The sequence below is a fragment of the Engystomops pustulosus genome, unplaced genomic scaffold, assembly GCF_040894005.1.
Source record: "Engystomops pustulosus unplaced genomic scaffold, aEngPut4.maternal MAT_SCAFFOLD_348, whole genome shotgun sequence".
Lineage (NCBI taxonomy): Eukaryota > Metazoa > Chordata > Amphibia > Anura > Leptodactylidae > Engystomops > Engystomops pustulosus.
Genome location: NW_027285227.1, coordinates 26,967 through 54,548, shown reverse-complemented (window position 1 = coordinate 54,548; position 27,582 = coordinate 26,967). Strand labels below are relative to the sequence as shown.

The 27,582-nt window shown below is 50.3% G+C and overlaps 24 non-coding genes across 24 annotated transcripts; all 24 read left to right on the top strand.

Moving 5' to 3' along the window:
* Positions 1 to 495: 495 nt before the first annotated feature.
* On the top strand, positions 496 to 686 carry LOC140110956 (U2 spliceosomal RNA). The gene has a single exon (XR_011851733.1). It is a non-coding gene; the product is annotated as a U2 spliceosomal RNA (small nuclear RNA).
* Positions 687 to 1,466: 780 nt separating this feature from the next.
* Positions 1,467 to 1,657, top strand: LOC140110955 (U2 spliceosomal RNA). Its single transcript, XR_011851732.1, has one exon. It is a non-coding gene; the product is annotated as a U2 spliceosomal RNA (small nuclear RNA).
* Positions 1,658 to 2,437: 780 nt separating this feature from the next.
* On the top strand, positions 2,438 to 2,628 carry LOC140110954 (U2 spliceosomal RNA). Its single transcript, XR_011851731.1, has one exon. It is a non-coding gene; the product is annotated as a U2 spliceosomal RNA (small nuclear RNA).
* Positions 2,629 to 3,408: 780 nt separating this feature from the next.
* Positions 3,409 to 3,599, top strand: LOC140110952 (U2 spliceosomal RNA). The gene has a single exon (XR_011851730.1). It is a non-coding gene; the product is annotated as a U2 spliceosomal RNA (small nuclear RNA).
* Positions 3,600 to 4,379: 780 nt separating this feature from the next.
* Positions 4,380 to 4,570, top strand: LOC140110950 (U2 spliceosomal RNA). The gene has a single exon (XR_011851728.1). It is a non-coding gene; the product is annotated as a U2 spliceosomal RNA (small nuclear RNA).
* A 780-nt stretch (positions 4,571 to 5,350) lies between these two features.
* Positions 5,351 to 5,541, top strand: LOC140110949 (U2 spliceosomal RNA). The gene has a single exon (XR_011851727.1). It is a non-coding gene; the product is annotated as a U2 spliceosomal RNA (small nuclear RNA).
* A 781-nt stretch (positions 5,542 to 6,322) lies between these two features.
* Positions 6,323 to 6,513, top strand: LOC140110948 (U2 spliceosomal RNA). The gene has a single exon (XR_011851726.1). It is a non-coding gene; the product is annotated as a U2 spliceosomal RNA (small nuclear RNA).
* A 781-nt stretch (positions 6,514 to 7,294) lies between these two features.
* Positions 7,295 to 7,485, top strand: LOC140110947 (U2 spliceosomal RNA). The gene has a single exon (XR_011851725.1). It is a non-coding gene; the product is annotated as a U2 spliceosomal RNA (small nuclear RNA).
* A 780-nt stretch (positions 7,486 to 8,265) lies between these two features.
* On the top strand, positions 8,266 to 8,456 carry LOC140110946 (U2 spliceosomal RNA). The gene has a single exon (XR_011851724.1). It is a non-coding gene; the product is annotated as a U2 spliceosomal RNA (small nuclear RNA).
* A 778-nt stretch (positions 8,457 to 9,234) lies between these two features.
* On the top strand, positions 9,235 to 9,425 carry LOC140110945 (U2 spliceosomal RNA). Its single transcript, XR_011851723.1, has one exon. It is a non-coding gene; the product is annotated as a U2 spliceosomal RNA (small nuclear RNA).
* Positions 9,426 to 10,205: 780 nt separating this feature from the next.
* On the top strand, positions 10,206 to 10,396 carry LOC140110944 (U2 spliceosomal RNA). Its single transcript, XR_011851722.1, has one exon. It is a non-coding gene; the product is annotated as a U2 spliceosomal RNA (small nuclear RNA).
* A 780-nt stretch (positions 10,397 to 11,176) lies between these two features.
* LOC140110943 (U2 spliceosomal RNA) lies at positions 11,177 to 11,367 on the top strand. The gene has a single exon (XR_011851721.1). It is a non-coding gene; the product is annotated as a U2 spliceosomal RNA (small nuclear RNA).
* Positions 11,368 to 12,147: 780 nt separating this feature from the next.
* On the top strand, positions 12,148 to 12,338 carry LOC140110941 (U2 spliceosomal RNA). Its single transcript, XR_011851720.1, has one exon. It is a non-coding gene; the product is annotated as a U2 spliceosomal RNA (small nuclear RNA).
* A 780-nt stretch (positions 12,339 to 13,118) lies between these two features.
* Positions 13,119 to 13,309, top strand: LOC140110940 (U2 spliceosomal RNA). The gene has a single exon (XR_011851719.1). It is a non-coding gene; the product is annotated as a U2 spliceosomal RNA (small nuclear RNA).
* A 780-nt stretch (positions 13,310 to 14,089) lies between these two features.
* LOC140110938 (U2 spliceosomal RNA) lies at positions 14,090 to 14,280 on the top strand. Its single transcript, XR_011851717.1, has one exon. It is a non-coding gene; the product is annotated as a U2 spliceosomal RNA (small nuclear RNA).
* A 780-nt stretch (positions 14,281 to 15,060) lies between these two features.
* Positions 15,061 to 15,251, top strand: LOC140110937 (U2 spliceosomal RNA). Its single transcript, XR_011851716.1, has one exon. It is a non-coding gene; the product is annotated as a U2 spliceosomal RNA (small nuclear RNA).
* Positions 15,252 to 16,031: 780 nt separating this feature from the next.
* Positions 16,032 to 16,222, top strand: LOC140110936 (U2 spliceosomal RNA). Its single transcript, XR_011851715.1, has one exon. It is a non-coding gene; the product is annotated as a U2 spliceosomal RNA (small nuclear RNA).
* A 779-nt stretch (positions 16,223 to 17,001) lies between these two features.
* Positions 17,002 to 17,192, top strand: LOC140110935 (U2 spliceosomal RNA). The gene has a single exon (XR_011851714.1). It is a non-coding gene; the product is annotated as a U2 spliceosomal RNA (small nuclear RNA).
* Positions 17,193 to 17,972: 780 nt separating this feature from the next.
* LOC140110934 (U2 spliceosomal RNA) lies at positions 17,973 to 18,163 on the top strand. Its single transcript, XR_011851713.1, has one exon. It is a non-coding gene; the product is annotated as a U2 spliceosomal RNA (small nuclear RNA).
* A 767-nt stretch (positions 18,164 to 18,930) lies between these two features.
* On the top strand, positions 18,931 to 19,118 carry LOC140110904 (U2 spliceosomal RNA). Its single transcript, XR_011851686.1, has one exon. It is a non-coding gene; the product is annotated as a U2 spliceosomal RNA (small nuclear RNA).
* A 780-nt stretch (positions 19,119 to 19,898) lies between these two features.
* LOC140110933 (U2 spliceosomal RNA) lies at positions 19,899 to 20,089 on the top strand. The gene has a single exon (XR_011851712.1). It is a non-coding gene; the product is annotated as a U2 spliceosomal RNA (small nuclear RNA).
* A 780-nt stretch (positions 20,090 to 20,869) lies between these two features.
* On the top strand, positions 20,870 to 21,060 carry LOC140110932 (U2 spliceosomal RNA). Its single transcript, XR_011851711.1, has one exon. It is a non-coding gene; the product is annotated as a U2 spliceosomal RNA (small nuclear RNA).
* Positions 21,061 to 21,840: 780 nt separating this feature from the next.
* On the top strand, positions 21,841 to 22,031 carry LOC140110930 (U2 spliceosomal RNA). The gene has a single exon (XR_011851710.1). It is a non-coding gene; the product is annotated as a U2 spliceosomal RNA (small nuclear RNA).
* A 780-nt stretch (positions 22,032 to 22,811) lies between these two features.
* On the top strand, positions 22,812 to 23,002 carry LOC140110929 (U2 spliceosomal RNA). Its single transcript, XR_011851709.1, has one exon. It is a non-coding gene; the product is annotated as a U2 spliceosomal RNA (small nuclear RNA).
* Positions 23,003 to 27,582: the final 4,580 nt, after the last annotated feature.

Genomic DNA, 27,582 nt, shown 5'->3' with positions numbered 1-27,582 from the left:
TAGTCTGGAGCCGTCTACTTGAATCGAAGACACCTGCAGGTTGAGATTTGGCTGCTTCCTCCTCCACTGCTAGCAGTCACAGTCTGAGAAGGTGCGAACGACCGAAGGTAAGCTGTAGCTATCAGCGTGTGCTGGAGCGAGCGTGCTTGTCCCCTCACACCGTCCAGCGGCTGTGTCAAGAGAAAGGAAAAGTGATCTCTGAGCCGTCAGGCAGGCAGGCAGTCGGTCGGTCAGACTGACTTGACAAAAGAGTTGTTGTGGGGAGGGTGTAGCAGCGGGCGGCTGGCAGATGAAGTGCAGACGCCCGCTCGCTCGGCCCCCCTGCTGCTTTGCGGGGGAGGTGCCTGTTGGGGGCGGTCCTATGCAGATTAATCGTCCCCCGCAGAGGACTGTGTGACTTGCAGAGTAGGTTTTTCGCCTCCTGGCGGTGTCTCCTCTCCGTGAGCAGTGCTGAGAGTTCTGAAGGGGGCCCGGTCTGGGCGAGCTATGGTCGGTATCGCTTCTCGGCCTTTTGGCTAAGATCAAGTGTAGTATCTGTTCTTATCAGTTTAATATCTGATACGTCCCCTATCTGGGGACCATATATTAAATGGATTTTTGGAACAGGGAGATGGAAAAAGAGCTTGCTCTGTCCACTCCACGCATTGACCTGGTATTGCAGTACCTCCAGGACCGGTGCACCCCTTCTTAACTTGGTGAAAAAGATAGAGAAATAAATAGCAAAACTTTGGAAAAGGGAAAAGAAATGGAGCCGAAGTTTGCAATGTGACGTCGACGACGCTCTTGTGCTTTGTCACCTACTCAGGTGTGTTGTGTGCTGTGTCTTTTGCAGGAGGAACAAAGGCTTCTCACTAATTGATTAATGAGGTGCTAAATGGGCCCGACCCGGAACAAAGGAAAAAAAAAAAAAAGGAAAAATAAAAGTGACCTAATCGGCGGCCTAATTAATTGGAGCTAATTGGATCATGATTAGTCTGGAGCCGTCTACTTGAATCGAAGACACCTGCAGGTTGAGATTTGGCTGCTTCCTCCTCCACTGCTAGCAGTCACAGTCTGAGAAGGTGCGAACGACCGAAGGTAAGCTGTAGCTATCAGCGTGTGCTGGAGCGAGCGTGCTTGTCCCCTCACACCGTCCAGCGGCTGTGTCAAGAGAAAGGAAAAGTGATCTCTGAGCCGTCAGGCAGGCAGGCAGTCGGTCGGTCAGACTGACTTGACAAAAGAGTTGTTGTGGGGAGGGTGTAGCAGCGGGCGGCTGGCAGATGAAGTGCAGACGCCCGCTCGCTCGGCCCCCCTGCTGCTTTGCGGGGGAGGTGCCTGTTGGGGGCGGTCCTATGCAGATTAATCGTCCCCACGCAGAGGACTGTGTGACTTGCAGAGTAGGTTTTTCGCCTCCTGGCGGTGTCTCCTCTCCGTGAGCAGTGCTGAGAGTTCTGAAGGGGGCCCGGTCTGGGCGAGCTATGGTCGGTATCGCTTCTCGGCCTTTTGGCTAAGATCAAGTGTAGTATCTGTTCTTATCAGTTTAATATCTGATACGTCCCCTATCTGGGGACCATATATTAAATGGATTTTTGGAACAGGGAGATGGAAAAAGAGCTTGCTCTGTCCACTCCACGCATTGACCTGGTATTGCAGTACCTCCAGGACCGGTGCACCCCTTCTTAACTTGGTGAAAAAGATAGAGAAATAAATAGCAAAACTTTGGAAAAGGGAAAAGAAATGGAGCCGAAGTTTGCAATGTGACGTCGACGACGCTCTTGTGCTTTGTCACCTACTCAGGTGTGTTGTGTGCTGTGTCTTTTGCAGGAGGAACAAAGGCTTCTCACTAATTGATTAATGAGGTGCTAAATGGGCCCGACCCGGAACAAAGGAAAAAAAAAAAAAAGGAAAAATAAAAGTGACCTAATCGGCGGCCTAATTAATTGGAGCTAATTGGATCATGATTAGTCTGGAGCCGTCTACTTGAATCGAAGACACCTGCAGGTTGAGATTTGGCTGCTTCCTCCTCCACTGCTAGCAGTCACAGTCTGAGAAGGTGCGAACGACCGAAGGTAAGCTGTAGCTATCAGCGTGTGCTGGAGCGAGCGTGCTTGTCCCCTCACACCGTCCAGCGGCTGTGTCAAGAGAAAGGAAAAGTGATCTCTGAGCCGTCAGGCAGGCAGGCAGTCGGTCGGTCAGACTGACTTGACAAAAGAGTTGTTGTGGGGAGGGTGTAGCAGCGGGCGGCTGGCAGATGAAGTGCAGACGCCCGCTCGCTCGGCCCCCCTGCTGCTTTGCGGGGGAGGTGCCTGTTGGGGGCGGTCCTATGCAGATTAATCGTCCCCACGCAGAGGACTGTGTGACTTGCAGAGTAGGTTTTTCGCCTCCTGGCGGTGTCTCCTCTCCGTGAGCAGTGCTGAGAGTTCTGAAGGGGGCCCGGTCTGGGCGAGCTATGGTCGGTATCGCTTCTCGGCCTTTTGGCTAAGATCAAGTGTAGTATCTGTTCTTATCAGTTTAATATCTGATACGTCCCCTATCTGGGGACCATATATTAAATGGATTTTTGGAACAGGGAGATGGAAAAAGAGCTTGCTCTGTCCACTCCACGCATTGACCTGGTATTGCAGTACCTCCAGGACCGGTGCACCCCTTCTTAACTTGGTGAAAAAGATAGAGAAATAAATAGCAAAACTTTGGAAAAGGGAAAAGAAATGGAGCCGAAGTTTGCAATGTGACGTCGACGACGCTCTTGTGCTTTGTCACCTACTCAGGTGTGTTGTGTGCTGTGTCTTTTGCAGGAGGAACAAAGGCTTCTCACTAATTGATTAATGAGGTGCTAAATGGGCCCGACCCGGAACAAAGGAAAAAAAAAAAAAAGGAAAAATAAAAGTGACCTAATCGGCGGCCTAATTAATTGGAGCTAATTGGATCATGATTAGTCTGGAGCCGTCTACTTGAATCGAAGACACCTGCAGGTTGAGATTTGGCTGCTTCCTCCTCCACTGCTAGCAGTCACAGTCTGAGAAGGTGCGAACGACCGAAGGTAAGCTGTAGCTATCAGCGTGTGCTGGAGCGAGCGTGCTTGTCCCCTCACACCGTCCAGCGGCTGTGTCAAGAGAAAGGAAAAGTGATCTCTGAGCCGTCAGGCAGGCAGGCAGTCGGTCGGTCAGACTGACTTGACAAAAGAGTTGTTGTGGGGAGGGTGTAGCAGCGGGCGGCTGGCAGATGAAGTGCAGACGCCCGCTCGCTCGGCCCCCCTGCTGCTTTGCGGGGGAGGTGCCTGTTGGGGGCGGTCCTATGCAGATTAATCGTCCCCACGCAGAGGACTGTGTGACTTGCAGAGTAGGTTTTTCGCCTCCTGGCGGTGTCTCCTCTCCGTGAGCAGTGCTGAGAGTTCTGAAGGGGGCCCGGTCTGGGCGAGCTATGGTCGGTATCGCTTCTCGGCCTTTTGGCTAAGATCAAGTGTAGTATCTGTTCTTATCAGTTTAATATCTGATACGTCCCCTATCTGGGGACCATATATTAAATGGATTTTTGGAACAGGGAGATGGAAAAAGAGCTTGCTCTGTCCACTCCACGCATTGACCTGGTATTGCAGTACCTCCAGGACCGGTGCACCCCTTCTTAACTTGGTGAAAAAGATAGAGAAATAAATAGCAAAACTTTGGAAAAGGGAAAAGAAATGGAGCCGAAGTTTGCAATGTGACGTCGACGACGCTCTTGTGCTTTGTCACCTACTCAGGTGTGTTGTGTGCTGTGTCTTTTGCAGGAGGAACAAAGGCTTCTCACTAATTGATTAATGAGGTGCTAAATGGGCCCGACCCGGAACAAAGGAAAAAAAAAAAAAAGGAAAAATAAAAGTGACCTAATCGGCGGCCTAATTAATTGGAGCTAATTGGATCATGATTAGTCTGGAGCCGTCTACTTGAATCGAAGACACCTGCAGGTTGAGATTTGGCTGCTTCCTCCTCCACTGCTAGCAGTCACAGTCTGAGAAGGTGCGAACGACCGAAGGTAAGCTGTAGCTATCAGCGTGTGCTGGAGCGAGCGTGCTTGTCCCCTCACACCGTCCAGCGGCTGTGTCAAGAGAAAGGAAAAGTGATCTCTGAGCCGTCAGGCAGGCAGGCAGTCGGTCGGTCAGACTGACTTGACAAAAGAGTTGTTGTGGGGAGGGTGTAGCAGCGGGCGGCTGGCAGATGAAGTGCAGACGCCCGCTCGCTCGGCCCCCCTGCTGCTTTGCGGGGGAGGTGCCTGTTGGGGGCGGTCCTATGCAGATTAATCGTCCCCACGCAGAGGACTGTGTGACTTGCAGAGTAGGTTTTTCGCCTCCTGGCGGTGTCTCCTCTCCGTGAGCAGTGCTGAGAGTTCTGAAGGGGGCCCGGTCTGGGCGAGCTATGGTCGGTATCGCTTCTCGGCCTTTTGGCTAAGATCAAGTGTAGTATCTGTTCTTATCAGTTTAATATCTGATACGTCCCCTATCTGGGGACCATATATTAAATGGATTTTTGGAACAGGGAGATGGAAAAAGAGCTTGCTCTGTCCACTCCACGCATTGACCTGGTATTGCAGTACCTCCAGGACCGGTGCACCCCTTCTTAACTTGGTGAAAAAGATAGAGAAATAAATAGCAAAACTTTGGAAAAGGGAAAAGAAATGGAGCCGAAGTTTGCAATGTGACGTCGACGACGCTCTTGTGCTTTGTCACCTACTCAGGTGTGTTGTGTGCTGTGTCTTTTGCAGGAGGAACAAAGGCTTCTCACTAATTGATTAATGAGGTGCTAAATGGGCCCGACCCGGAACAAAGGAAAAAAAAAAAAAAGGAAAAATAAAAGTGACCTAATCGGCGGCCTAATTAATTGGAGCTAATTGGATCATGATTAGTCTGGAGCCGTCTACTTGAATCGAAGACACCTGCAGGTTGAGATTTGGCTGCTTCCTCCTCCACTGCTAGCAGTCACAGTCTGAGAAGGTGCGAACGACCGAAGGTAAGCTGTAGCTATCAGCGTGTGCTGGAGCGAGCGTGCTTGTCCCCTCACACCGTCCAGCGGCTGTGTCAAGAGAAAGGAAAAGTGATCTCTGAGCCGTCAGGCAGGCAGGCAGTCGGTCGGTCAGACTGACTTGACAAAAGAGTTGTTGTGGGGAGGGTGTAGCAGCGGGCGGCTGGCAGATGAAGTGCAGACGCCCGCTCGCTCGGCCCCCCTGCTGCTTTGCGGGGGAGGTGCCTGTTGGGGGCGGTCCTATGCAGATTAATCGTCCCCACGCAGAGGACTGTGTGACTTGCAGAGTAGGTTTTTCGCCTCCTGGCGGTGTCTCCTCTCCGTGAGCAGTGCTGAGAGTTCTGAAGGGGGCCCGGTCTGGGCGAGCTATGGTCGGTATCGCTTCTCGGCCTTTTGGCTAAGATCAAGTGTAGTATCTGTTCTTATCAGTTTAATATCTGATACGTCCCCTATCTGGGGACCATATATTAAATGGATTTTTGGAACAGGGAGATGGAAAAAGAGCTTGCTCTGTCCACTCCACGCATTGACCTGGTATTGCAGTACCTCCAGGACCGGTGCACCCCTTCTTAACTTGGTGAAAAAGATAGAGAAATAAATAGCAAAACTTTGGAAAAGGGAAAAGAAATGGAGCCGAAGTTTGCAATGTGACGTCGACGACGCTCTTGTGCTTTGTCACCTACTCAGGTGTGTTGTGTGCTGTGTCTTTTGCAGGAGGAACAAAGGCTTCTCACTAATTGATTAATGAGGTGCTAAATGGGCCCGACCCGGAACAAAGGAAAAAAAAAAAAAAGGAAAAATAAAAGTGACCTAATCGGCGGCCTAATTAATTGGAGCTAATTGGATCATGATTAGTCTGGAGCCGTCTACTTGAATCGAAGACACCTGCAGGTTGAGATTTGGCTGCTTCCTCCTCCACTGCTAGCAGTCACAGTCTGAGAAGGTGCGAACGACCGAAGGTAAGCTGTAGCTATCAGCGTGTGCTGGAGCGAGCGTGCTTGTCCCCTCACACCGTCCAGCGGCTGTGTCAAGAGAAAGGAAAAGTGATCTCTGAGCCGTCAGGCAGGCAGGCAGTCGGTCGGTCAGACTGACTTGACAAAAGAGTTGTTGTGGGGAGGGTGTAGCAGCGGGCGGCTGGCAGATGAAGTGCAGACGCCCGCTCGCTCGGCCCCCCTGCTGCTTTGCGGGGGAGGTGCCTGTTGGGGGCGGTCCTATGCAGATTAATCGTCCCCACGCAGAGGACTGTGTGACTTGCAGAGTAGGTTTTTCGCCTCCTGGCGGTGTCTCCTCTCACGTGAGCAGTGCTGAGAGTTCTGAAGGGGGCCCGGTCTGGGCGAGCTATGGTCGGTATCGCTTCTCGGCCTTTTGGCTAAGATCAAGTGTAGTATCTGTTCTTATCAGTTTAATATCTGATACGTCCCCTATCTGGGGACCATATATTAAATGGATTTTTGGAACAGGGAGATGGAAAAAGAGCTTGCTCTGTCCACTCCACGCATTGACCTGGTATTGCAGTACCTCCAGGACCGGTGCACCCCTTCATTAACTTGGTGAAAAAGATAGAGAAATAAATAGCAAAACTTTGGAAAAGGGAAAAGAAATGGAGCCGAAGTTTGCAATGTGACGTCGACGACGCTCTTGTGCTTTGTCACCTACTCAGGTGTGTTGTGTGCTGTGTCTTTTGCAGGAGGAACAAAGGCTTCTCACTAATTGATTAATGAGGTGCTAAATGGGCCCGACCCGGAACAAAGGAAAAAAAAAAAAAAGGAAAAATAAAAGTGACCTAATCGGCGGCCTAATTAATTGGAGCTAATTGGATCATGATTAGTCTGGAGCCGTCTACTTGAATCGAAGACACCTGCAGGTTGAGATTTGGCTGCTTCCTCCTCCACTGCTAGCAGTCACAGTCTGAGAAGGTGCGAACGACCGAAGGTAAGCTGTAGCTATCAGCGTGTGCTGGAGCGAGCGTGCTTGTCCCCTCACACCGTCCAGCGGCTGTGTCAAGAGAAAGGAAAAGTGATCTCTGAGCCGTCAGGCAGGCAGGCAGTCGGTCGGTCAGACTGACTTGACAAAAGAGTTGTTGTGGGGAGGGTGTAGCAGCGGGCGGCTGGCAGATGAAGTGCAGACGCCCGCTCGCTCGGCCCCCCTGCTGCTTTGCGGGGGAGGTGCCTGTTGGGGGCGGTCCTATGCAGATTAATCGTCCCCACGCAGAGGACTGTGTGACTTGCAGAGTAGGTTTTTCGCCTCCTGGCGGTGTCTCCTCTCCGTGAGCAGTGCTGAGAGTTCTGAAGGGGGCCCGGTCTGGGCGAGCTATGGTCGGTATCGCTTCTCGGCCTTTTGGCTAAGATCAAGTGTAGTATCTGTTCTTATCAGTTTAATATCTGATACGTCCCCTATCTGGGGACCATATATTAAATGGATTTTTGGAACAGGGAGATGGAAAAAGAGCTTGCTCTGTCCACTCCACGCATTGACCTGGTATTGCAGTACCTCCAGGACCGGTGCACCCCTTCTTAACTTGGTGAAAAAGATAGAGAAATAAATAGCAAAACTTTGGAAAAGGGAAAAGAAATGGAGCCGAAGTTTGCAATGTGACGTCGACGACGCTCTTGTGCTTTGTCACCTACTCAGGTGTGTTGTGTGCTGTGTCTTTTGCAGGAGGAACAAAGGCTTCTCACTAATTGATTAATGAGGTGCTAAATGGGCCCGACCCGGAACAAAGGAAAAAAAAAAAAAAGGAAAAATAAAAGTGACCTAATCGGCGGCCTAATTAATTGGAGCTAATTGGATCATGATTAGTCTGGAGCCGTCTACTTGAATCGAAGACACCTGCAGGTTGAGATTTGGCTGCTTCCTCCTCCACTGCTAGCAGTCACAGTCTGAGAAGGTGCGAACGACCGAAGGTAAGCTGTAGCTATCAGCGTGTGCTGGAGCGAGCGTGCTTGTCCCCTCACACCGTCCAGCGGCTGTGTCAAGAGAAAGGAAAAGTGATCTCTGAGCCGTCAGGCAGGCAGGCAGTCGGTCGGTCAGACTGACTTGACAAAAGAGTTGTTGTGGGGAGGGTGTAGCAGCGGGCGGCTGGCAGATGAAGTGCAGACGCCCGCTCGCTCGGCCCCCCTGCTGCTTTGCGGGGGAGGTGCCTGTTGGGGGCGGTCCTATGCAGATTAATCGTCCCCACGCAGAGGACTGTGTGACTTGCAGAGTAGGTTTTTCGCCTCCTGGCGGTGTCTCCTCTCCGTGAGCAGTGCTGAGAGTTCTGAAGGGGGCCCGGTCTGGGCGAGCTATGGTCGGTATCGCTTCTCGGCCTTTTGGCTAAGATCAAGTGTAGTATCTGTTCTTATCAGTTTAATATCTGATACGTCCCCTATCTGGGGACCATATATTAAATGGATTTTTGGAACAGGGAGATGGAAAAAGAGCTTGCTCTGTCCACTCCACGCATTGACCTGGTATTGCAGTACCTCCAGGACCGGTGCACCCCTTCTTAACTTGGTGAAAAAGATAGAGAAATAAATAGCAAAACTTTGGAAAAGGGAAAAGAAATGGAGCCGAAGTTTGCAATGTGACGTCGACGACGCTCTTGTGCTTTGTCACCTACTCAGGTGTGTTGTGTGCTGTGTCTTTTGCAGGAGGAACAAAGGCTTCTCACTAATTGATTAATGAGGTGCTAAATGGGCCCGACCCGGAACAAAGGAAAAAAAAAAAAAAGAAAAATAAAAGTGACCTAATCGGCGGCCTAATTAATTGGAGCTAATTGGATCATGATTAGTCTGGAGCCGTCTACTTGAATCGAAGACACCTGCAGGTTGAGATTTGGCTGCTTCCTCCTCCACTGCTAGCAGTCACAGTCTGAGAAGGTGCGAACGACCGAAGGTAAGCTGTAGCTATCAGCGTGTGCTGGAGCGAGCGTGCTTGTCCCCTCACACCGTCCAGCGGCTGTGTCAAGAGAAAGGAAAAGTGATCTCTGAGCCGTCAGGCAGGCAGGCAGTCGGTCGGTCAGACTGACTTGACAAAAGAGTTGTTGTGGGGAGGGTGTAGCAGCGGGCGGCTGGCAGATGAAGTGCAGACGCCCGCTCGCTCGGCCCCCTGCTGCTTTGCGGGGGAGGTGCCTGTTGGGGGCGGTCCTATGCAGATTAATCGTCCCCACGCAGAGGACTGTGTGACTTGCAGAGTAGGTTTTTCGCCTCCTGGCGGTGTCTCCTCTCCGTGAGCAGTGCTGAGAGTTCTGAAGGGGGCCCGGTCTGGGCGAGCTATGGTCGGTATCGCTTCTCGGCCTTTTGGCTAAGATCAAGTGTAGTATCTGTTCTTATCAGTTTAATATCTGATACGTCCCCTATCTGGGGACCATATATTAAATGGATTTTTGGAACAGGGAGATGGAAAAAGAGCTTGCTCTGTCCACTCCACGCATTGACCTGGTATTGCAGTACCTCCAGGACCGGTGCACCCCTTCTTAACTTGGTGAAAAAGATAGAGAAATAAATAGCAAAACTTTGGAAAAGGGAAAAGAAATGGAGCCGAAGTTTGCAATGTGACGTCGACGACGCTCTTGTGCTTTGTCACCTACTCAGGTGTGTTGTGTGCTGTGTCTTTTGCAGGAGGAACAAAGGCTTCTCACTAATTGATTAATGAGGTGCTAAATGGGCCCGACCCGGAACAAAGGAAAAAAAAAAAAAAGGAAAAATAAAAGTGACCTAATCGGCGGCCTAATTAATTGGAGCTAATTGGATCATGATTAGTCTGGAGCCGTCTACTTGAATCGAAGACACCTGCAGGTTGAGATTTGGCTGCTTCCTCCTCCACTGCTAGCAGTCACAGTCTGAGAAGGTGCGAACGACCGAAGGTAAGCTGTAGCTATCAGCGTGTGCTGGAGCGAGCGTGCTTGTCCCCTCACACCGTCCAGCGGCTGTGTCAAGAGAAAGGAAAAGTGATCTCTGAGCCGTCAGGCAGGCAGGCAGTCGGTCGGTCAGACTGACTTGACAAAAGAGTTGTTGTGGGGAGGGTGTAGCAGCGGGCGGCTGGCAGATGAAGTGCAGACGCCCGCTCGCTCGGCCCCCCTGCTGCTTTGCGGGGGAGGTGCCTGTTGGGGGCGGTCCTATGCAGATTAATCGTCCCCACGCAGAGGACTGTGTGACTTGCAGAGTAGGTTTTTCGCCTCCTGGCGGTGTCTCCTCTCCGTGAGCAGTGCTGAGAGTTCTGAAGGGGGCCCGGTCTGGGCGAGCTATGGTCGGTATCGCTTCTCGGCCTTTTGGCTAAGATCAAGTGTAGTATCTGTTCTTATCAGTTTAATATCTGATACGTCCCCTATCTGGGGACCATATATTAAATGGATTTTTGGAACAGGGAGATGGAAAAAGAGCTTGCTCTGTCCACTCCACGCATTGACCTGGTATTGCAGTACCTCCAGGACCGGTGCACCCCTTCTTAACTTGGTGAAAAAGATAGAGAAATAAATAGCAAAACTTTGGAAAAGGGAAAAGAAATGGAGCCGAAGTTTGCAATGTGACGTCGACGACGCTCTTGTGCTTTGTCACCTACTCAGGTGTGTTGTGTGCTGTGTCTTTTGCAGGAGGAACAAAGGCTTCTCACTAATTGATTAATGAGGTGCTAAATGGGCCCGACCCGGAACAAAGGAAAAAAAAAAAAAAGGAAAAATAAAAGTGACCTAATCGGCGGCCTAATTAATTGGAGCTAATTGGATCATGATTAGTCTGGAGCCGTCTACTTGAATCGAAGACACCTGCAGGTTGAGATTTGGCTGCTTCCTCCTCCACTGCTAGCAGTCACAGTCTGAGAAGGTGCGAACGACCGAAGGTAAGCTGTAGCTATCAGCGTGTGCTGGAGCGAGCGTGCTTGTCCCCTCACACCGTCCAGCGGCTGTGTCAAGAGAAAGGAAAAGTGATCTCTGAGCCGTCAGGCAGGCAGGCAGTCGGTCGGTCAGACTGACTTGACAAAAGAGTTGTTGTGGGGAGGGTGTAGCAGCGGGCGGCTGGCAGATGAAGTGCAGACGCCCGCTCGCTCGGCCCCCCTGCTGCTTTGCGGGGGAGGTGCCTGTTGGGGGCGGTCCTATGCAGATTAATCGTCCCCACGCAGAGGACTGTGTGACTTGCAGAGTAGGTTTTTCGCCTCCTGGCGGTGTCTCCTCTCCGTGAGCAGTGCTGAGAGTTCTGAAGGGGGCCCGGTCTGGGCGAGCTATGGTCGGTATCGCTTCTCGGCCTTTTGGCTAAGATCAAGTGTAGTATCTGTTCTTATCAGTTTAATATCTGATACGTCCCCTATCTGGGGACCATATATTAAATGGATTTTTGGAACAGGGAGATGGAAAAAGAGCTTGCTCTGTCCACTCCACGCATTGACCTGGTATTGCAGTACCTCCAGGACCGGTGCACCCCTTCTTAACTTGGTGAAAAAGATAGAGAAATAAATAGCAAAACTTTGGAAAAGGGAAAAGAAATGGAGCCGAAGTTTGCAATGTGACGTCGACGACGCTCTTGTGCTTTGTCACCTACTCAGGTGTGTTGTGTGCTGTGTCTTTTGCAGGAGGAACAAAGGCTTCTCACTAATTGATTAATGAGGTGCTAAATGGGCCCGACCCGGAACAAAGGAAAAAAAAAAAAAAGGAAAAATAAAAGTGACCTAATCGGCGGCCTAATTAATTGGAGCTAATTGGATCATGATTAGTCTGGAGCCGTCTACTTGAATCGAAGACACCTGCAGGTTGAGATTTGGCTGCTTCCTCCTCCACTGCTAGCAGTCACAGTCTGAGAAGGTGCGAACGACCGAAGGTAAGCTGTAGCTATCAGCGTGTGCTGGAGCGAGCGTGCTTGTCCCCTCACACCGTCCAGCGGCTGTGTCAAGAGAAAGGAAAAGTGATCTCTGAGCCGTCAGGCAGGCAGGCAGTCGGTCGGTCAGACTGACTTGACAAAAGAGTTGTTGTGGGGAGGGTGTAGCAGCGGGCGGCTGGCAGATGAAGTGCAGACGCCCGCTCGCTCGGCCCCCCTGCTGCTTTGCGGGGGAGGTGCCTGTTGGGGGCGGTCCTATGCAGATTAATCGTCCCCACGCAGAGGACTGTGTGACTTGCAGAGTAGGTTTTTCGCCTCCTGGCGGTGTCTCCTCTCCGTGAGCAGTGCTGAGAGTTCTGAAGGGGGCCCGGTCTGGGCGAGCTATGGTCGGTATCGCTTCTCGGCCTTTTGGCTAAGATCAAGTGTAGTATCTGTTCTTATCAGTTTAATATCTGATACGTCCCCTATCTGGGGACCATATATTAAATGGATTTTTGGAACAGGGAGATGGAAAAAGAGCTTGCTCTGTCCACTCCACGCATTGACCTGGTATTGCAGTACCTCCAGGACCGGTGCACCCCTTCTTAACTTGGTGAAAAAGATAGAGAAATAAATAGCAAAACTTTGGAAAAGGGAAAAGAAATGGAGCCGAAGTTTGCAATGTGACGTCGACGACGCTCTTGTGCTTTGTCACCTACTCAGGTGTGTTGTGTGCTGTGTCTTTTGCAGGAGGAACAAAGGCTTCTCACTAATTGATTAATGAGGTGCTAAATGGGCCCGACCCGGAACAAAGGAAAAAAAAAAAAAAGGAAAAATAAAAGTGACCTAATCGGCGGCCTAATTAATTGGAGCTAATTGGATCATGATTAGTCTGGAGCCGTCTACTTGAATCGAAGACACCTGCAGGTTGAGATTTGGCTGCTTCCTCCTCCACTGCTAGCAGTCACAGTCTGAGAAGGTGCGAACGACCGAAGGTAAGCTGTAGCTATCAGCGTGTGCTGGAGCGAGCGTGCTTGTCCCCTCACACCGTCCAGCGGCTGTGTCAAGAGAAAGGAAAAGTGATCTCTGAGCCGTCAGGCAGGCAGGCAGTCGGTCGGTCAGACTGACTTGACAAAAGAGTTGTTGTGGGGAGGGTGTAGCAGCGGGCGGCTGGCAGATGAAGTGCAGACGCCCGCTCGCTCGGCCCCCCTGCTGCTTTGCGGGGGAGGTGCCTGTTGGGGGCGGTCCTATGCAGATTAATCGTCCCCACGCAGAGGACTGTGTGACTTGCAGAGTAGGTTTTTCGCCTCCTGGCGGTGTCTCCTCTCCGTGAGCAGTGCTGAGAGTTCTGAAGGGGGCCCGGTCTGGGCGAGCTATGGTCGGTATCGCTTCTCGGCCTTTTGGCTAAGATCAAGTGTAGTATCTGTTCTTATCAGTTTAATATCTGATACGTCCCCTATCTGGGGACCATATATTAAATGGATTTTTGGAACAGGGAGATGGAAAAAGAGCTTGCTCTGTCCACTCCACGCATTGACCTGGTATTGCAGTACCTCCAGGACCGGTGCACCCCTTCTTAACTTGGTGAAAAAGATAGAGAAATAAATAGCAAAACTTTGGAAAAGGGAAAAGAAATGGAGCCGAAGTTTGCAATGTGACGTCGACGACGCTCTTGTGCTTTGTCACCTACTCAGGTGTGTTGTGTGCTGTGTCTTTTGCAGGAGGAACAAAGGCTTCTCACTAATTGATTAATGAGGTGCTAAATGGGCCCGACCCGGAACAAAGGAAAAAAAAAAAAAAGGAAAAATAAAAGTGACCTAATCGGCGGCCTAATTAATTGGAGCTAATTGGATCATGATTAGTCTGGAGCCGTCTACTTGAATCGAAGACACCTGCAGGTTGAGATTTGGCTGCTTCCTCCTCCACTGCTAGCAGTCACAGTCTGAGAAGGTGCGAACGACCGAAGGTAAGCTGTAGCTATCAGCGTGTGCTGGAGCGAGCGTGCTTGTCCCCTCACACCGTCCAGCGGCTGTGTCAAGAGAAAGGAAAAGTGATCTCTGAGCCGTCAGGCAGGCAGGCAGTCGGTCGGTCAGACTGACTTGACAAAAGAGTTGTTGTGGGGAGGGTGTAGCAGCGGGCGGCTGGCAGATGAAGTGCAGACGCCCGCTCGCTCGGCCCCCCTGCTGCTTTGCGGGGGAGGTGCCTGTTGGGGGCGGTCCTATGCAGATTAATCGTCCCCACGCAGAGGACTGTGTGACTTGCAGAGTAGGTTTTTCGCCTCCTGGCGGTGTCTCCTCTCCGTGAGCAGTGCTGAGAGTTCTGAAGGGGGCCCGGTCTGGGCGAGCTATGGTCGGTATCGCTTCTCGGCCTTTTGGCTAAGATCAAGTGTAGTATCTGTTCTTATCAGTTTAATATCTGATACGTCCCCTATCTGGGGACCATATATTAAATGGATTTTTGGAACAGGGAGATGGAAAAAGAGCTTGCTCTGTCCACTCCACGCATTGACCTGGTATTGCAGTACCTCCAGGACCGGTGCACCCCTTCTTAACTTGGTGAAAAAGATAGAGAAATAAATAGCAAAACTTTGGAAAAGGGAAAAGAAATGGAGCCGAAGTTTGCAATGTGACGTCGACGACGCTCTTGTGCTTTGTCACCTACTCAGGTGTGTTGTGTGCTGTGTCTTTTGCAGGAGGAACAAAGGCTTCTCACTAATTGATTAATGAGGTGCTAAATGGGCCCGACCCGGAACAAAGGAAAAAAAAAAAAAAGGAAAAATAAAAGTGACCTAATCGGCGGCCTAATTAATTGGAGCTAATTGGATCATGATTAGTCTGGAGCCGTCTACTTGAATCGAAGACACCTGCAGGTTGAGATTTGGCTGCTTCCTCCTCCACTGCTAGCAGTCACAGTCTGAGAAGGTGCGAACGACCGAAGGTAAGCTGTAGCTATCAGCGTGTGCTGGAGCGAGCGTGCTTGTCCCCTCACACCGTCCAGCGGCTGTGTCAAGAGAAAGGAAAAGTGATCTCTGAGCCGTCAGGCAGGCAGGCAGTCGGTCGGTCAGACTGACTTGACAAAAGAGTTGTTGTGGGGAGGGTGTAGCAGCGGGCGGCTGGCAGATGAAGTGCAGACGCCCGCTCGCTCGGCCCCCCTGCTGCTTTGCGGGGGAGGTGCCTGTTGGGGGCGGTCCTATGCAGATTAATCGTCCCCACGCAGAGGACTGTGTGACTTGCAGAGTAGGTTTTTCGCCTCCTGGCGGTGTCTCCTCTCCGTGAGCAGTGCTGAGAGTTCTGAAGGGGGCCCGGTCTGGGCGAGCTATGGTCGGTATCGCTTCTCGGCCTTTTGGCTAAGATCAAGTGTAGTATCTGTTCTTATCAGTTTAATATCTGATACGTCCCCTATCTGGGGACCATATATTAAATGGATTTTTGGAACAGGGAGATGGAAAAAGAGCTTGCTCTGTCCACTCCACGCATTGACCTGGTATTGCAGTACCTCCAGGACCGGTGCACCCCTTCTTAACTTGGTGAAAAAGATAGAGAAATAAATAGCAAAACTTTGGAAAAGGGAAAAGAAATGGAGCCGAAGTTTGCAATGTGACGTCGACGACGCTCTTGTGCTTTGTCACCTACTCAGGTGTGTTGTGTGCTGTGTCTTTTGCAGGAGGAACAAAGGCTTCTCACTAATTGATTAATGAGGTGCTAAATGGGCCCGACCCGGAACAAAGGAAAAAAAAAAAAAAGGAAAAATAAAAGTGACCTAATCGGCGGCCTAATTAATTGGAGCTAATTGGATCATGATTAGTCTGGAGCCGTCTACTTGAATCGAAGACACCTGCAGGTTGAGATTTGGCTGCTTCCTCCTCCACTGCTAGCAGTCACAGTCTGAGAAGGTGCGAACGACCGAAGGTAAGCTGTAGCTATCAGCGTGTGCTGGAGCGAGCGTGCTTGTCCCCTCACACCGTCCAGCGGCTGTGTCAAGAGAAAGGAAAAGTGATCTCTGAGCCGTCAGGCAGGCAGGCAGTCGGTCGGTCAGACTGACTTGACAAAAGAGTTGTTGTGGGGAGGGTGTAGCAGCGGGCGGCTGGCAGATGAAGTGCAGACGCCCGCTCGCTCGGCCCCCCTGCTGCTTTGCGGGGGAGGTGCCTGTTGGGGGCGGTCCTATGCAGATTAATCGTCCCCACGCAGAGGACTGTGTGACTTGCAGAGTAGGTTTTTCGCCTCCTGGCGGTGTCTCCTCTCCGTGAGCAGTGCTGAGAGTTCTGAAGGGGGCCCGGTCTGGGCGAGCTATGGTCGGTATCGCTTCTCGGCCTTTTGGCTAAGATCAAGTGTAGTATCTGTTCTTATCAGTTTAATATCTGATACGTCCCCTATCTGGGGACCATATATTAAATGGATTTTTGGAACAGGGAGATGGAAAAAGAGCTTGCTCTGTCCACTCCACGCATTGACCTGGTATTGCAGTACCTCCAGGACCGGTGCACCCCTTCTTAACTTGGTGAAAAAGATAGAGAAATAAATAGCAAAACTTTGGAAAAGGGAAAAGAAATGGAGCCGAAGTTTGCAATGTGACGTCGACGACGCTCTTGTGCTTTGTCACCTACTCAGGTGTGTTGTGTGCTGTGTCTTTTGCAGGAGGAACAAAGGCTTCTCACTAATTGATTAATGAGGTGCTAAATGGGCCCGACCCGGAACAAAGGAAAAAAAAAAAAAAGGAAAAATAAAAGTGACCTAATCGGCGGCCTAATTAATTGGAGCTAATTGGATCATGATTAGTCTGGAGCCGTCTACTTGAATCGAAGACACCTGCAGGTTGAGATTTGGCTGCTTCCTCCTCCACTGCTAGCAGTCACAGTCTGAGAAGGTGCGAACGACCGAAGGTAAGCTGTAGCTATCAGCGTGTGCTGGAGCGAGCGTGCTTGTCCCCTCACACCGTCCAGCGGCTGTGTCAAGAGAAAGGAAAAGTGATCTCTGAGCCGTCAGGCAGGCAGGCAGTCGGTCGGTCAGACTGACTTGACAAAAGAGTTGTTGTGGGGAGGGTGTAGCAGCGGGCGGCTGGCAGATGAAGTGCAGACGCCCGCTCGCTCGGCCCCCCTGCTGCTTTGCGGGGGAGGTGCCTGTTGGGGGCGGTCCTATGCAGATTAATCGTCCCCACGCAGAGGACTGTGTGACTTGCAGAGTGGTTTTTCGCCTCCTGGCGGTGTCTCCTCTCCGTGAGCAGTGCTGAGAGTTCTGAAGGGGGCCCGGTCTGGGCGAGCTATGGTCGGTATCGCTTCTCGGCCTTTTGGCTAAGATCAAGTGTAGTATCTGTTCTTATCAGTTTAATATCTGATACGTCCCCTATCTGGGGACCATATATTAAATGGATTTTTGGAACAGGGAGATGGAAAAAGAGCTTGCTCTGTCCACTCCACGCATTGACCTGGTATTGCAGTACCTCCAGGACCGGTGCACCCCTTCTTAACTTGGTGAAAAAGATAGAGAAATAAATAGCAAAACTTTGGAAAAGGGAAAAGAAATGGAGCCGAAGTTTGCAATGTGACGTCGACGACGCTCTTGTGCTTTGTCACCTACTCAGGTGTGTTGTGTGCTGTGTCTTTTGCAGGAGGAACAAAGGCTTCTCACTAATTGATTAATGAGGTGCTAAATGGGCCCGACCCGGAACAAAGGAAAAAAAAAAAAAAGGAAAAATAAAAGTGACCTAATCGGCGGCCTAATTAATTGGAGCTAATTGGATCATGATTAGTCTGGAGCCGTCTACTTGAATCGAAGACACCTGCAGGTTGAGATTTGGCTGCTTCCTCCTCCACTGCTAGCAGTCACAGTCTGAGAAGGTGCGAACGACCGAAGGTAAGCTGTAGCTATCAGCGTGTGCTGGAGCGAGCGTGCTTGTCCCCTCACACCGTCCAGCGGCTGTGTCAAGAGAAAGGAAAAGTGATCTCTGAGCCGTCAGGCAGGCAGGCAGTCGGTCGGTCAGACTGACTTGACAAAAGAGTTGTTGTGGGGAGGGTGTAGCAGCGGGCGGCTGGCAGATGAAGTGCAGACGCCCGCTCGCTCGGCCCCCCTGCTGCTTTGCGGGGGAGGTGCCTGTTGGGGGCGGTCCTATGCAGATTAATCGTCCCCACGCAGAGGACTGTGTGACTTGCAGAGTAGGTTTTTCGCCTCCTGGCGGTGTCTCCTCTCCGTGAGCAGTGCTGAGAGTTCTGAAGGGGGCCCGGTCTGGGCGAGCTATGGTCGGTATCGCTTCTCGGCCTTTTGGCTAAGATCAAGTGTAGTATCTGTTCTTATCAGTTTAATATCTGATACGTCCCCTATCTGGGGACCATATATTAAATGGATTTTTGGAACAGGGAGATGGAAAAAGAGCTTGCTCTGTCCACTCCACGCATTGACCTGGTATTGCAGTACCTCCAGGACCGGTGCACCCCTTCTTAACTTGGTGAAAAAGATAGAGAAATAAATAGCAAAACTTTGGAAAAGGGAAAAGAAATGGAGCCGAAGTTTGCAATGTGACGTCGACGACGCTCTTGTGCTTTGTCACCTACTCAGGTGTGTTGTGTGCTGTGTCTTTTGCAGGAGGAACAAAGGCTTCTCACTAATTGATTAATGAGGTGCTAAATGGGCCCGACCCGGAACAAAGGAAAAAAAAAAAAAAGGAAAAATAAAAGTGACCTAATCGGCGGCCTAATTAATTGGAGCTAATTGGATCATGATTAGTCTGGAGCCGTCTACTTGAATCGAAGACACCTGCAGGTTGAGATTTGGCTGCTTCCTCCTCCACTGCTAGCAGTCACAGTCTGAGAAGGTGCGAACGACCGAAGGTAAGCTGTAGCTATCAGCGTGTGCTGGAGCGAGCGTGCTTGTCCCCTCACACCGTCCAGCGGCTGTGTCAAGAGAAAGGAAAAGTGATCTCTGAGCCGTCAGGCAGGCAGGCAGTCGGTCGGTCAGACTGACTTGACAAAAGAGTTGTTGTGGGGAGGGTGTAGCAGCGGGCGGCTGGCAGATGAAGTGCAGACGCCCGCTCGCTCGGCCCCCCTGCTGCTTTGCGGGGGAGGTGCCTGTTGGGGGCGGTCCTATGCAGATTAATCGTCCCCACGCAGAGGACTGTGTGACTTGCAGAGTAGGTTTTTCGCCTCCTGGCGGTGTCTCCTCTCCGTGAGCAGTGCTGAGAGTTCTGAAGGGGGCCCGGTCTGGGCGAGCTATCGGCCTTTTGGCTAAGATCAAGTGTAGTATCTGTTCTTATCAGTTTAATATCTGATACGTCCCCTATCTGGGGACCATATATTAAATGGATTTTTGGAACAGGGAGATGGAAAAAGAGCTTGCTCTGTCCACTCCACGCATTGACCTGGTATTGCAGTACCTCCAGGACCGGTGCACCCCTTCTTAACTTGGTGAAAAAGATAGAGAAATAAATAGCAAAACTTTGGAAAAGGGAAAAGAAATGGAGCCGAAGTTTGCAATGTGACGTCGACGACGCTCTTGTGCTTTGTCACCTACTCAGGTGTGTTGTGTGCTGTGTCTTTTGCAGGAGGAACAAAGGCTTCTCACTAATTGATTAATGAGGTGCTAAATGGGCCCGACCCGGAACAAAGGAAAAAAAAAAAAAAGGAAAAATAAAAGTGACCTAATCGGCGGCCTAATTAATTGGAGCTAATTGGATCATGATTAGTCTGGAGCCGTCTACTTGAATCGAAGACACCTGCAGGTTGAGATTTGGCTGCTTCCTCCTCCACTGCTAGCAGTCACAGTCTGAGAAGGTGCGAACGACCGAAGGTAAGCTGTAGCTATCAGCGTGTGCTGGAGCGAGCGTGCTTGTCCCCTCACACCGTCCAGCGGCTGTGTCAAGAGAAAGGAAAAGTGATCTCTGAGCCGTCAGGCAGGCAGGCAGTCGGTCGGTCAGACTGACTTGACAAAAGAGTTGTTGTGGGGAGGGTGTAGCAGCGGGCGGCTGGCAGATGAAGTGCAGACGCCCGCTCGCTCGGCCCCCCTGCTGCTTTGCGGGGGAGGTGCCTGTTGGGGGCGGTCCTATGCAGATTAATCGTCCCCACGCAGAGGACTGTGTGACTTGCAGAGTAGGTTTTTCGCCTCCTGGCGGTGTCTCCTCTCCGTGAGCAGTGCTGAGAGTTCTGAAGGGGGCCCGGTCTGGGCGAGCTATGGTCGGTATCGCTTCTCGGCCTTTTGGCTAAGATCAAGTGTAGTATCTGTTCTTATCAGTTTAATATCTGATACGTCCCCTATCTGGGGACCATATATTAAATGGATTTTTGGAACAGGGAGATGGAAAAAGAGCTTGCTCTGTCCACTCCACGCATTGACCTGGTATTGCAGTACCTCCAGGACCGGTGCACCCCTTCTTAACTTGGTGAAAAAGATAGAGAAATAAATAGCAAAACTTTGGAAAAGGGAAAAGAAATGGAGCCGAAGTTTGCAATGTGACGTCGACGACGCTCTTGTGCTTTGTCACCTACTCAGGTGTGTTGTGTGCTGTGTCTTTTGCAGGAGGAACAAAGGCTTCTCACTAATTGATTAATGAGGTGCTAAATGGGCCCGACCCGGAACAAAGGAAAAAAAAAAAAAAGGAAAAATAAAAGTGACCTAATCGGCGGCCTAATTAATTGGAGCTAATTGGATCATGATTAGTCTGGAGCCGTCTACTTGAATCGAAGACACCTGCAGGTTGAGATTTGGCTGCTTCCTCCTCCACTGCTAGCAGTCACAGTCTGAGAAGGTGCGAACGACCGAAGGTAAGCTGTAGCTATCAGCGTGTGCTGGAGCGAGCGTGCTTGTCCCCTCACACCGTCCAGCGGCTGTGTCAAGAGAAAGGAAAAGTGATCTCTGAGCCGTCAGGCAGGCAGGCAGTCGGTCGGTCAGACTGACTTGACAAAAGAGTTGTTGTGGGGAGGGTGTAGCAGCGGGCGGCTGGCAGATGAAGTGCAGACGCCCGCTCGCTCGGCCCCCCTGCTGCTTTGCGGGGGAGGTGCCTGTTGGGGGCGGTCCTATGCAGATTAATCGTCCCCACGCAGAGGACTGTGTGACTTGCAGAGTAGGTTTTTCGCCTCCTGGCGGTGTCTCCTCTCCGTGAGCAGTGCTGAGAGTTCTGAAGGGGGCCCGGTCTGGGCGAGCTATGGTCGGTATCGCTTCTCGGCCTTTTGGCTAAGATCAAGTGTAGTATCTGTTCTTATCAGTTTAATATCTGATACGTCCCCTATCTGGGGACCATATATTAAATGGATTTTTGGAACAGGGAGATGGAAAAAGAGCTTGCTCTGTCCACTCCACGCATTGACCTGGTATTGCAGTACCTCCAGGACCGGTGCACCCCTTCTTAACTTGGTGAAAAAGATAGAGAAATAAATAGCAAAACTTTGGAAAAGGGAAAAGAAATGGAGCCGAAGTTTGCAATGTGACGTCGACGACGCTCTTGTGCTTTGTCACCTACTCAGGTGTGTTGTGTGCTGTGTCTTTTGCAGGAGGAACAAAGGCTTCTCACTAATTGATTAATGAGGTGCTAAATGGGCCCGACCCGGAACAAAGGAAAAAAAAAAAAAAGGAAAAATAAAAGTGACCTAATCGGCGGCCTAATTAATTGGAGCTAATTGGATCATGATTAGTCTGGAGCCGTCTACTTGAATCGAAGACACCTGCAGGTTGAGATTTGGCTGCTTCCTCCTCCACTGCTAGCAGTCACAGTCTGAGAAGGTGCGAACGACCGAAGGTAAGCTGTAGCTATCAGCGTGTGCTGGAGCGAGCGTGCTTGTCCCCTCACACCGTCCAGCGGCTGTGTCAAGAGAAAGGAAAAGTGATCTCTGAGCCGTCAGGCAGGCAGGCAGTCGGTCGGTCAGACTGACTTGACAAAAGAGTTGTTGTGGGGAGGGTGTAGCAGCGGGCGGCTGGCAGATGAAGTGCAGACGCCCGCTCGCTCGGCCCCCCTGCTGCTTTGCGGGGGAGGTGCCTGTTGGGGGCGGTCCTATGCAGATTAATCGTCCCCACGCAGAGGACTGTGTGACTTGCAGAGTAGGTTTTTCGCCTCCTGGCGGTGTCTCCTCTCCGTGAGCAGTGCTGAGAGTTCTGAAGGGGGCCCGGTCTGGGCGAGCTATGGTCGGTATCGCTTCTCGGCCTTTTGGCTAAGATCAAGTGTAGTATCTGTTCTTATCAGTTTAATATCTGATACGTCCCCTATCTGGGGACCATATATTAAATGGATTTTTGGAACAGGGAGATGGAAAAAGAGCTTGCTCTGTCCACTCCACGCATTGACCTGGTATTGCAGTACCTCCAGGACCGGTGCACCCCTTCTTAACTTGGTGAAAAAGATAGAGAAATAAATAGCAAAACTTTGGAAAAGGGAAAAGAAATGGAGCCGAAGTTTGCAATGTGACGTCGACGACGCTCTTGTGCTTTGTCACCTACTCAGGTGTGTTGTGTGCTGTGTCTTTTGCAGGAGGAACAAAGGCTTCTCACTAATTGATTAATGAGGTGCTAAATGGGCCCGACCCGGAACAAAGGAAAAAAAAAAAAAAGGAAAAATAAAAGTGACCTAATCGGCGGCCTAATTAATTGGAGCTAATTGGATCATGATTAGTCTGGAGCCGTCTACTTGAATCGAAGACACCTGCAGGTTGAGATTTGGCTGCTTCCTCCTCCACTGCTAGCAGTCACAGTCTGAGAAGGTGCGAACGACCGAAGGTAAGCTGTAGCTATCAGCGTGTGCTGGAGCGAGCGTGCTTGTCCCCTCACACCGTCCAGCGGCTGTGTCAAGAGAAAGGAAAAGTGATCTCTGAGCCGTCAGGCAGGCAGGCAGTCGGTCGGTCAGACTGACTTGACAAAAGAGTTGTTGTGGGGAGGGTGTAGCAGCGGGCGGCTGGCAGATGAAGTGCAGACGCCCGCTCGCTCGGCCCCCCTGCTGCTTTGCGGGGGAGGTGCCTGTTGGGGGCGGTCCTATGCAGATTAATCGTCCCCACGCAGAGGACTGTGTGACTTGCAGAGTAGGTTTTTCGCCTCCTGGCGGTGTCTCCTCTCCGTGAGCAGTGCTGAGAGTTCTGAAGGGGGCCCGGTCTGGGCGAGCTATGGTCGGTATCGCTTCTCGGCCTTTTGGCTAAGATCAAGTGTAGTATCTGTTCTTATCAGTTTAATATCTGATACGTCCCCTATCTGGGGACCATATATTAAATGGATTTTTGGAACAGGGAGATGGAAAAAGAGCTTGCTCTGTCCACTCCACGCATTGACCTGGTATTGCAGTACCTCCAGGACCGGTGCACCCCTTCTTAACTTGGTGAAAAAGATAGAGAAATAAATAGCAAAACTTTGGAAAAGGGAAAAGAAATGGAGCCGAAGTTTGCAATGTGACGTCGACGACGCTCTTGTGCTTTGTCACCTACTCAGGTGTGTTGTGTGCTGTGTCTTTTGCAGGAGGAACAAAGGCTTCTCACTAATTGATTAATGAGGTGCTAAATGGGCCCGACCCGGAACAAAGGAAAAAAAAAAAAAAGGAAAAATAAAAGTGACCTAATCGGCGGCCTAATTAATTGGAGCTAATTGGATCATGATTAGTCTGGAGCCGTCTACTTGAATCGAAGACACCTGCAGGTTGAGATTTGGCTGCTTCCTCCTCCACTGCTAGCAGTCACAGTCTGAGAAGGTGCGAACGACCGAAGGTAAGCTGTAGCTATCAGCGTGTGCTGGAGCGAGCGTGCTTGTCCCCTCACACCGTCCAGCGGCTGTGTCAAGAGAAAGGAAAAGTGATCTCTGAGCCGTCAGGCAGGCAGGCAGTCGGTCGGTCAGACTGACTTGACAAAAGAGTTGTTGTGGGGAGGGTGTAGCAGCGGGCGGCTGGCAGATGAAGTGCAGACGCCCGCTCGCTCGGCCCCCCTGCTGCTTTGCGGGGGAGGTGCCTGTTGGGGGCGGTCCTATGCAGATTAATCGTCCCCACGCAGAGGACTGTGTGACTTGCAGAGTAGGTTTTTCGCCTCCTGGCGGTGTCTCCTCTCCGTGAGCAGTGCTGAGAGTTCTGAAGGGGGCCCGGTCTGGGCGAGCTATGGTCGGTATCGCTTCTCGGCCTTTTGGCTCACGATCAAGTGTTCCAAAGAGGCAGCTGGTGGGACCCTCGTACCCTCGGCCTTGTAGCATCGGCCTCTGGCCTTAAGCTACTTGCTGCTATAGGGGGTGGAGATATCCTTCCCAGCATCATGGCGACAGATTTGAAGAGTGCGACTATCCGGTATGCGACATCAGATGAGATGAAAATCAAGGATACCTTCGAGATCACTGCGGATCCAGGAGAGGAGGAAAAGCTTGACCTCAAGTACTTGGTGCGGGAAGTCCTGTTCAAGATTCTCAGCGTCAAGAAGGAGGAAATTCTAGCTCTCCAAGAAGCTCCTGGGAGAAGAACCCTAACCTTGATGTCAGAGCAACAGGCCAAATCCTTCTTCCAAAAAGTGAAGATTAACTTGAGGAACGAAGGCTTGGCAGGCCTGAATTTCGTCGCCCTGTACAAGGAGGAAAGGACAATCATCACAGTCCATATGAGAAGCCCACATGTCCGGGTGGAACACATATCCATGTATCTGGACCGCTATGTGGACATCTTTAAGCCTCCAGAAAAAATTTATAACTCGGAAGATCTGTGGACTGGGAAATACAAAGTCCAAGTCAACTTGAGAAATGCGGCATTTGGGACCGAAGAGAAGATACACCCCCCCTCTACCTTCTTCCTGGGAGAGGTCAGGGGCAGGCTTTTCTATAACGGGATGCCGGATTTCTGTCGGAAGTGCCGAGACTTTGGGCACAGGACCGAAAATTGTAAAGAGAGTGTAGTCATCTGCAAGAAGTGCTACAAAAAAGGGCACAGAGCGGCAGATTGCGAAAATGAAATGATTTGTTCCCTGTGTGGTGGAGAAGGACACCCGTTTCGTGACTGTCCGAAGGGAAGAAGATCATATGCGGAAGCAGCTGGAGGGAAACCTAGTGCCAGAGAAACATCAACGCCTGGTCCTGGGCCTTCTTCAGCGAAAGAGTCTGCTGACGCAACTAAGGGGAAACAGACGGGGGCAACTTGCCCCACTATATCCCCTTTAGTTGGCGCCAAGGAAGGAGAGAAAGTGTCAAGTCCTTCAGATAGCCCTCCCTTAAAAGATTGGGCTGAGGAAGCCGAGCAGCATGAAGATGCTACCGAGATGGATACTAATGACTCAGTTTCCAAAAAAAGGAAAGCTGAAATAAGTGAAAGAAAGAAGGAGAAGAAATACATGCCCTGTCATAGTCGGATTCCCCCTGATACTCCTGATGATGATGAGGAACCGGGTTGTGAGATGCCGGATACGGGAAGGATTGAAGAATACAGCACATACTGTGGTTCACCTCTATCCGGTCAATCCGTTGGAATCATGTCGGATACAGACTCCTCTGGCTTAGATAACCCCGACTAGGACAATGACATCCTCGCCAGTAAGGATTTCCTCCTTAAATGTAAGGAGCCTAAAGAGCCCTAGAAGAAGGGCTGCTTTATTTGAATTTCTGGAAAATTTAAGAACAGACGTCATTTTGTTGCAAGAGGGTGGGATCAATTTCAGTACCAACTATGAAGACCTGAGAAGGGAATGGACTGTAGGGGATTCGGTCTGGTCCGGGGACAACGGTTCTAAACCCACTGGAGTGGGTATCCTTTTCACGTCAAGAGATTTCAAGATCATCTCCTACACTGAGGTGATACCTGGCCGATTACTAATTGTTAACGTCTCTTTCCTGGGTTGTGAATTTCGACTAATATGCACGTATGCTTCTCCAGATGTGGAAGAGCGTTCTGAATTACTAGATATCATCCCTTCTTACTTAGTTGGAGCCCCCAATGTCATCTGGGCTGGAGACATGAATTGTGTTATTTCCGGGGAACAAAGAAGCAGTGGAGCCCCGAGAAAGGACAAAACTGCGAAACAGCTAAAAGATGTTATAAGTGACCTCAACCTGAATGACGCCTGGAGGATGGTACACCCGTCTGAACCAGGTTACACATGGGAGAGCTCCGTATCAAAGTCGCGAATCGACTATGTCCTGACATCCAGCAGGATTGTTCCGGTGACGGCTGAAATAACTCCCAACATTTTGTCGGACCATAAAATCCTTCAAGTCTCTTTGAAAGTGCCAAAACTCAGAAGAAAGAGAGGTCTTTGGAGAATGAACACCAGCTTGTTACGAAATAAAGCTTTGATGGAGGATTTTACCGTGTTCTTCAATGACCTTAAAGAGGAAAAAGGAAAATTTTCTAATCTGCTAGCCTGGTGGGAACATTGCAAAATCTGCTTTAAGAAGTTCTTCATTCAAAAAAGTATAGATGAAGTTAAGATGAGGAACAAGAAGTTTAAGCGCCTCAACCTACAACTCCAGACGCTTATAAAATTAAGAGACGCTGAGGTTGAAGTCGAAGACCTAATTTTAAAACTCAAAAAGGAGATCGCAATGGCCATTGAAGAGAGGGGAAAGGAAATAATTTACAACTCAAAGACAAAAGAAATGGAAGAAGGTGAGAAATGCTCCCGATATTTCTTTAAGGAGACAGGAAGATCAAAGACCCACATAGATCGCTTGGAGGGAGAAGTAGAGATTGACAAGATGCTAAGAAAAACACAAGAGTTTTACCAAGCACTCTTTGAAGACAAGGTAACTGATCCTAGCTTATTGGAAGATGTTCTGGGTTCCTTGGAAACTAAGCTTAGTCTTGAAGAACAGCAAAAGCTAGCGGGTCCTTTGACTAAGGATGAAGTTATCGCGGCTGTGAAAAGTTTGAAACTTGGCAAGGCACCTGGCTCTGATGGAATCCCTTCAGACTTCTATAAAATCTATTGGCCAATTCTGGAGGAAGAATTTTGTAAAATCTTATCCGAAGCCTTGGAGAGTGTAAGGTTGCCGAGTTCATGGAGAGGTGGCATTATATCTCTAATCTTCAAGAAGGGCTGTAAAGAGGATCTGGCTAATTGGAGGCCTATTACCCTGCTCAACGCGGACTATAAAGTCTTATCAAAAGTTCTGGTCGGCCGACTGAAAGAAATCCTAGCAAGCATCGTGCACAAAGATCAGGTGTGTGCAGTACCAAAGCGGAGTATCTCTGAACAACTAAGCCTAACAAGGGATATTATCTGGTACACTCAAGATCGAAAGATGGACTTAGCAATCCTCTCCCTGGATTTCCAGAAAGCCTTTGATAGGGTCTCACACACATTTCTCTGGAAAGTTTTGGAAAAATTGAACTTCCCCGACAGCTTCATCAGTCAAATCAAGTTGCTTTATGAAGAATCCTACAGCCAAATTAACATCAATGGCTTTCTAACTGGCAAAGTATGGCTGCACTCTGGAGTCAAACAAGGTTGCCCCTTGTCACCCATACTTTTCATCATTGTTATAGAACCGTTGCTGACCGTCCTGCGAAAGGATAAAGTTATGAGAGGAATACCCTTGCCTGGCGGAAATGGAGAGCAAGTCAAGACCATGGGTTACATGGATGACATCACTGTGTTTTGTGCATCGCAAGCTGCCCTGAGGAGGGCCATATTCCTTACATTACTCTTTTGTTCTGCTTCAGGTTTTAAGTTAAACACAGACAAGTGCAACTGCCTTCTTCTGAACAACTGGCCCGAAAGAGATCTTCCTGTCTTGAATTACCAGAGAGAGGCCATCAAAATTCTAGGCATCACCTTTTCACCCCAGAATGATGGCACCGAAAGTTGGACAAAGGTGCAGGAGAGGATAAAGACAAGGATCGAGTATTGGAAGCTGCGCAAGTTAACCTTAATAGGTAAAGTCCTCATTGTGAAAGCTGTGTTGCTCCCTATACTGCTCTACCTAAGTATGGTA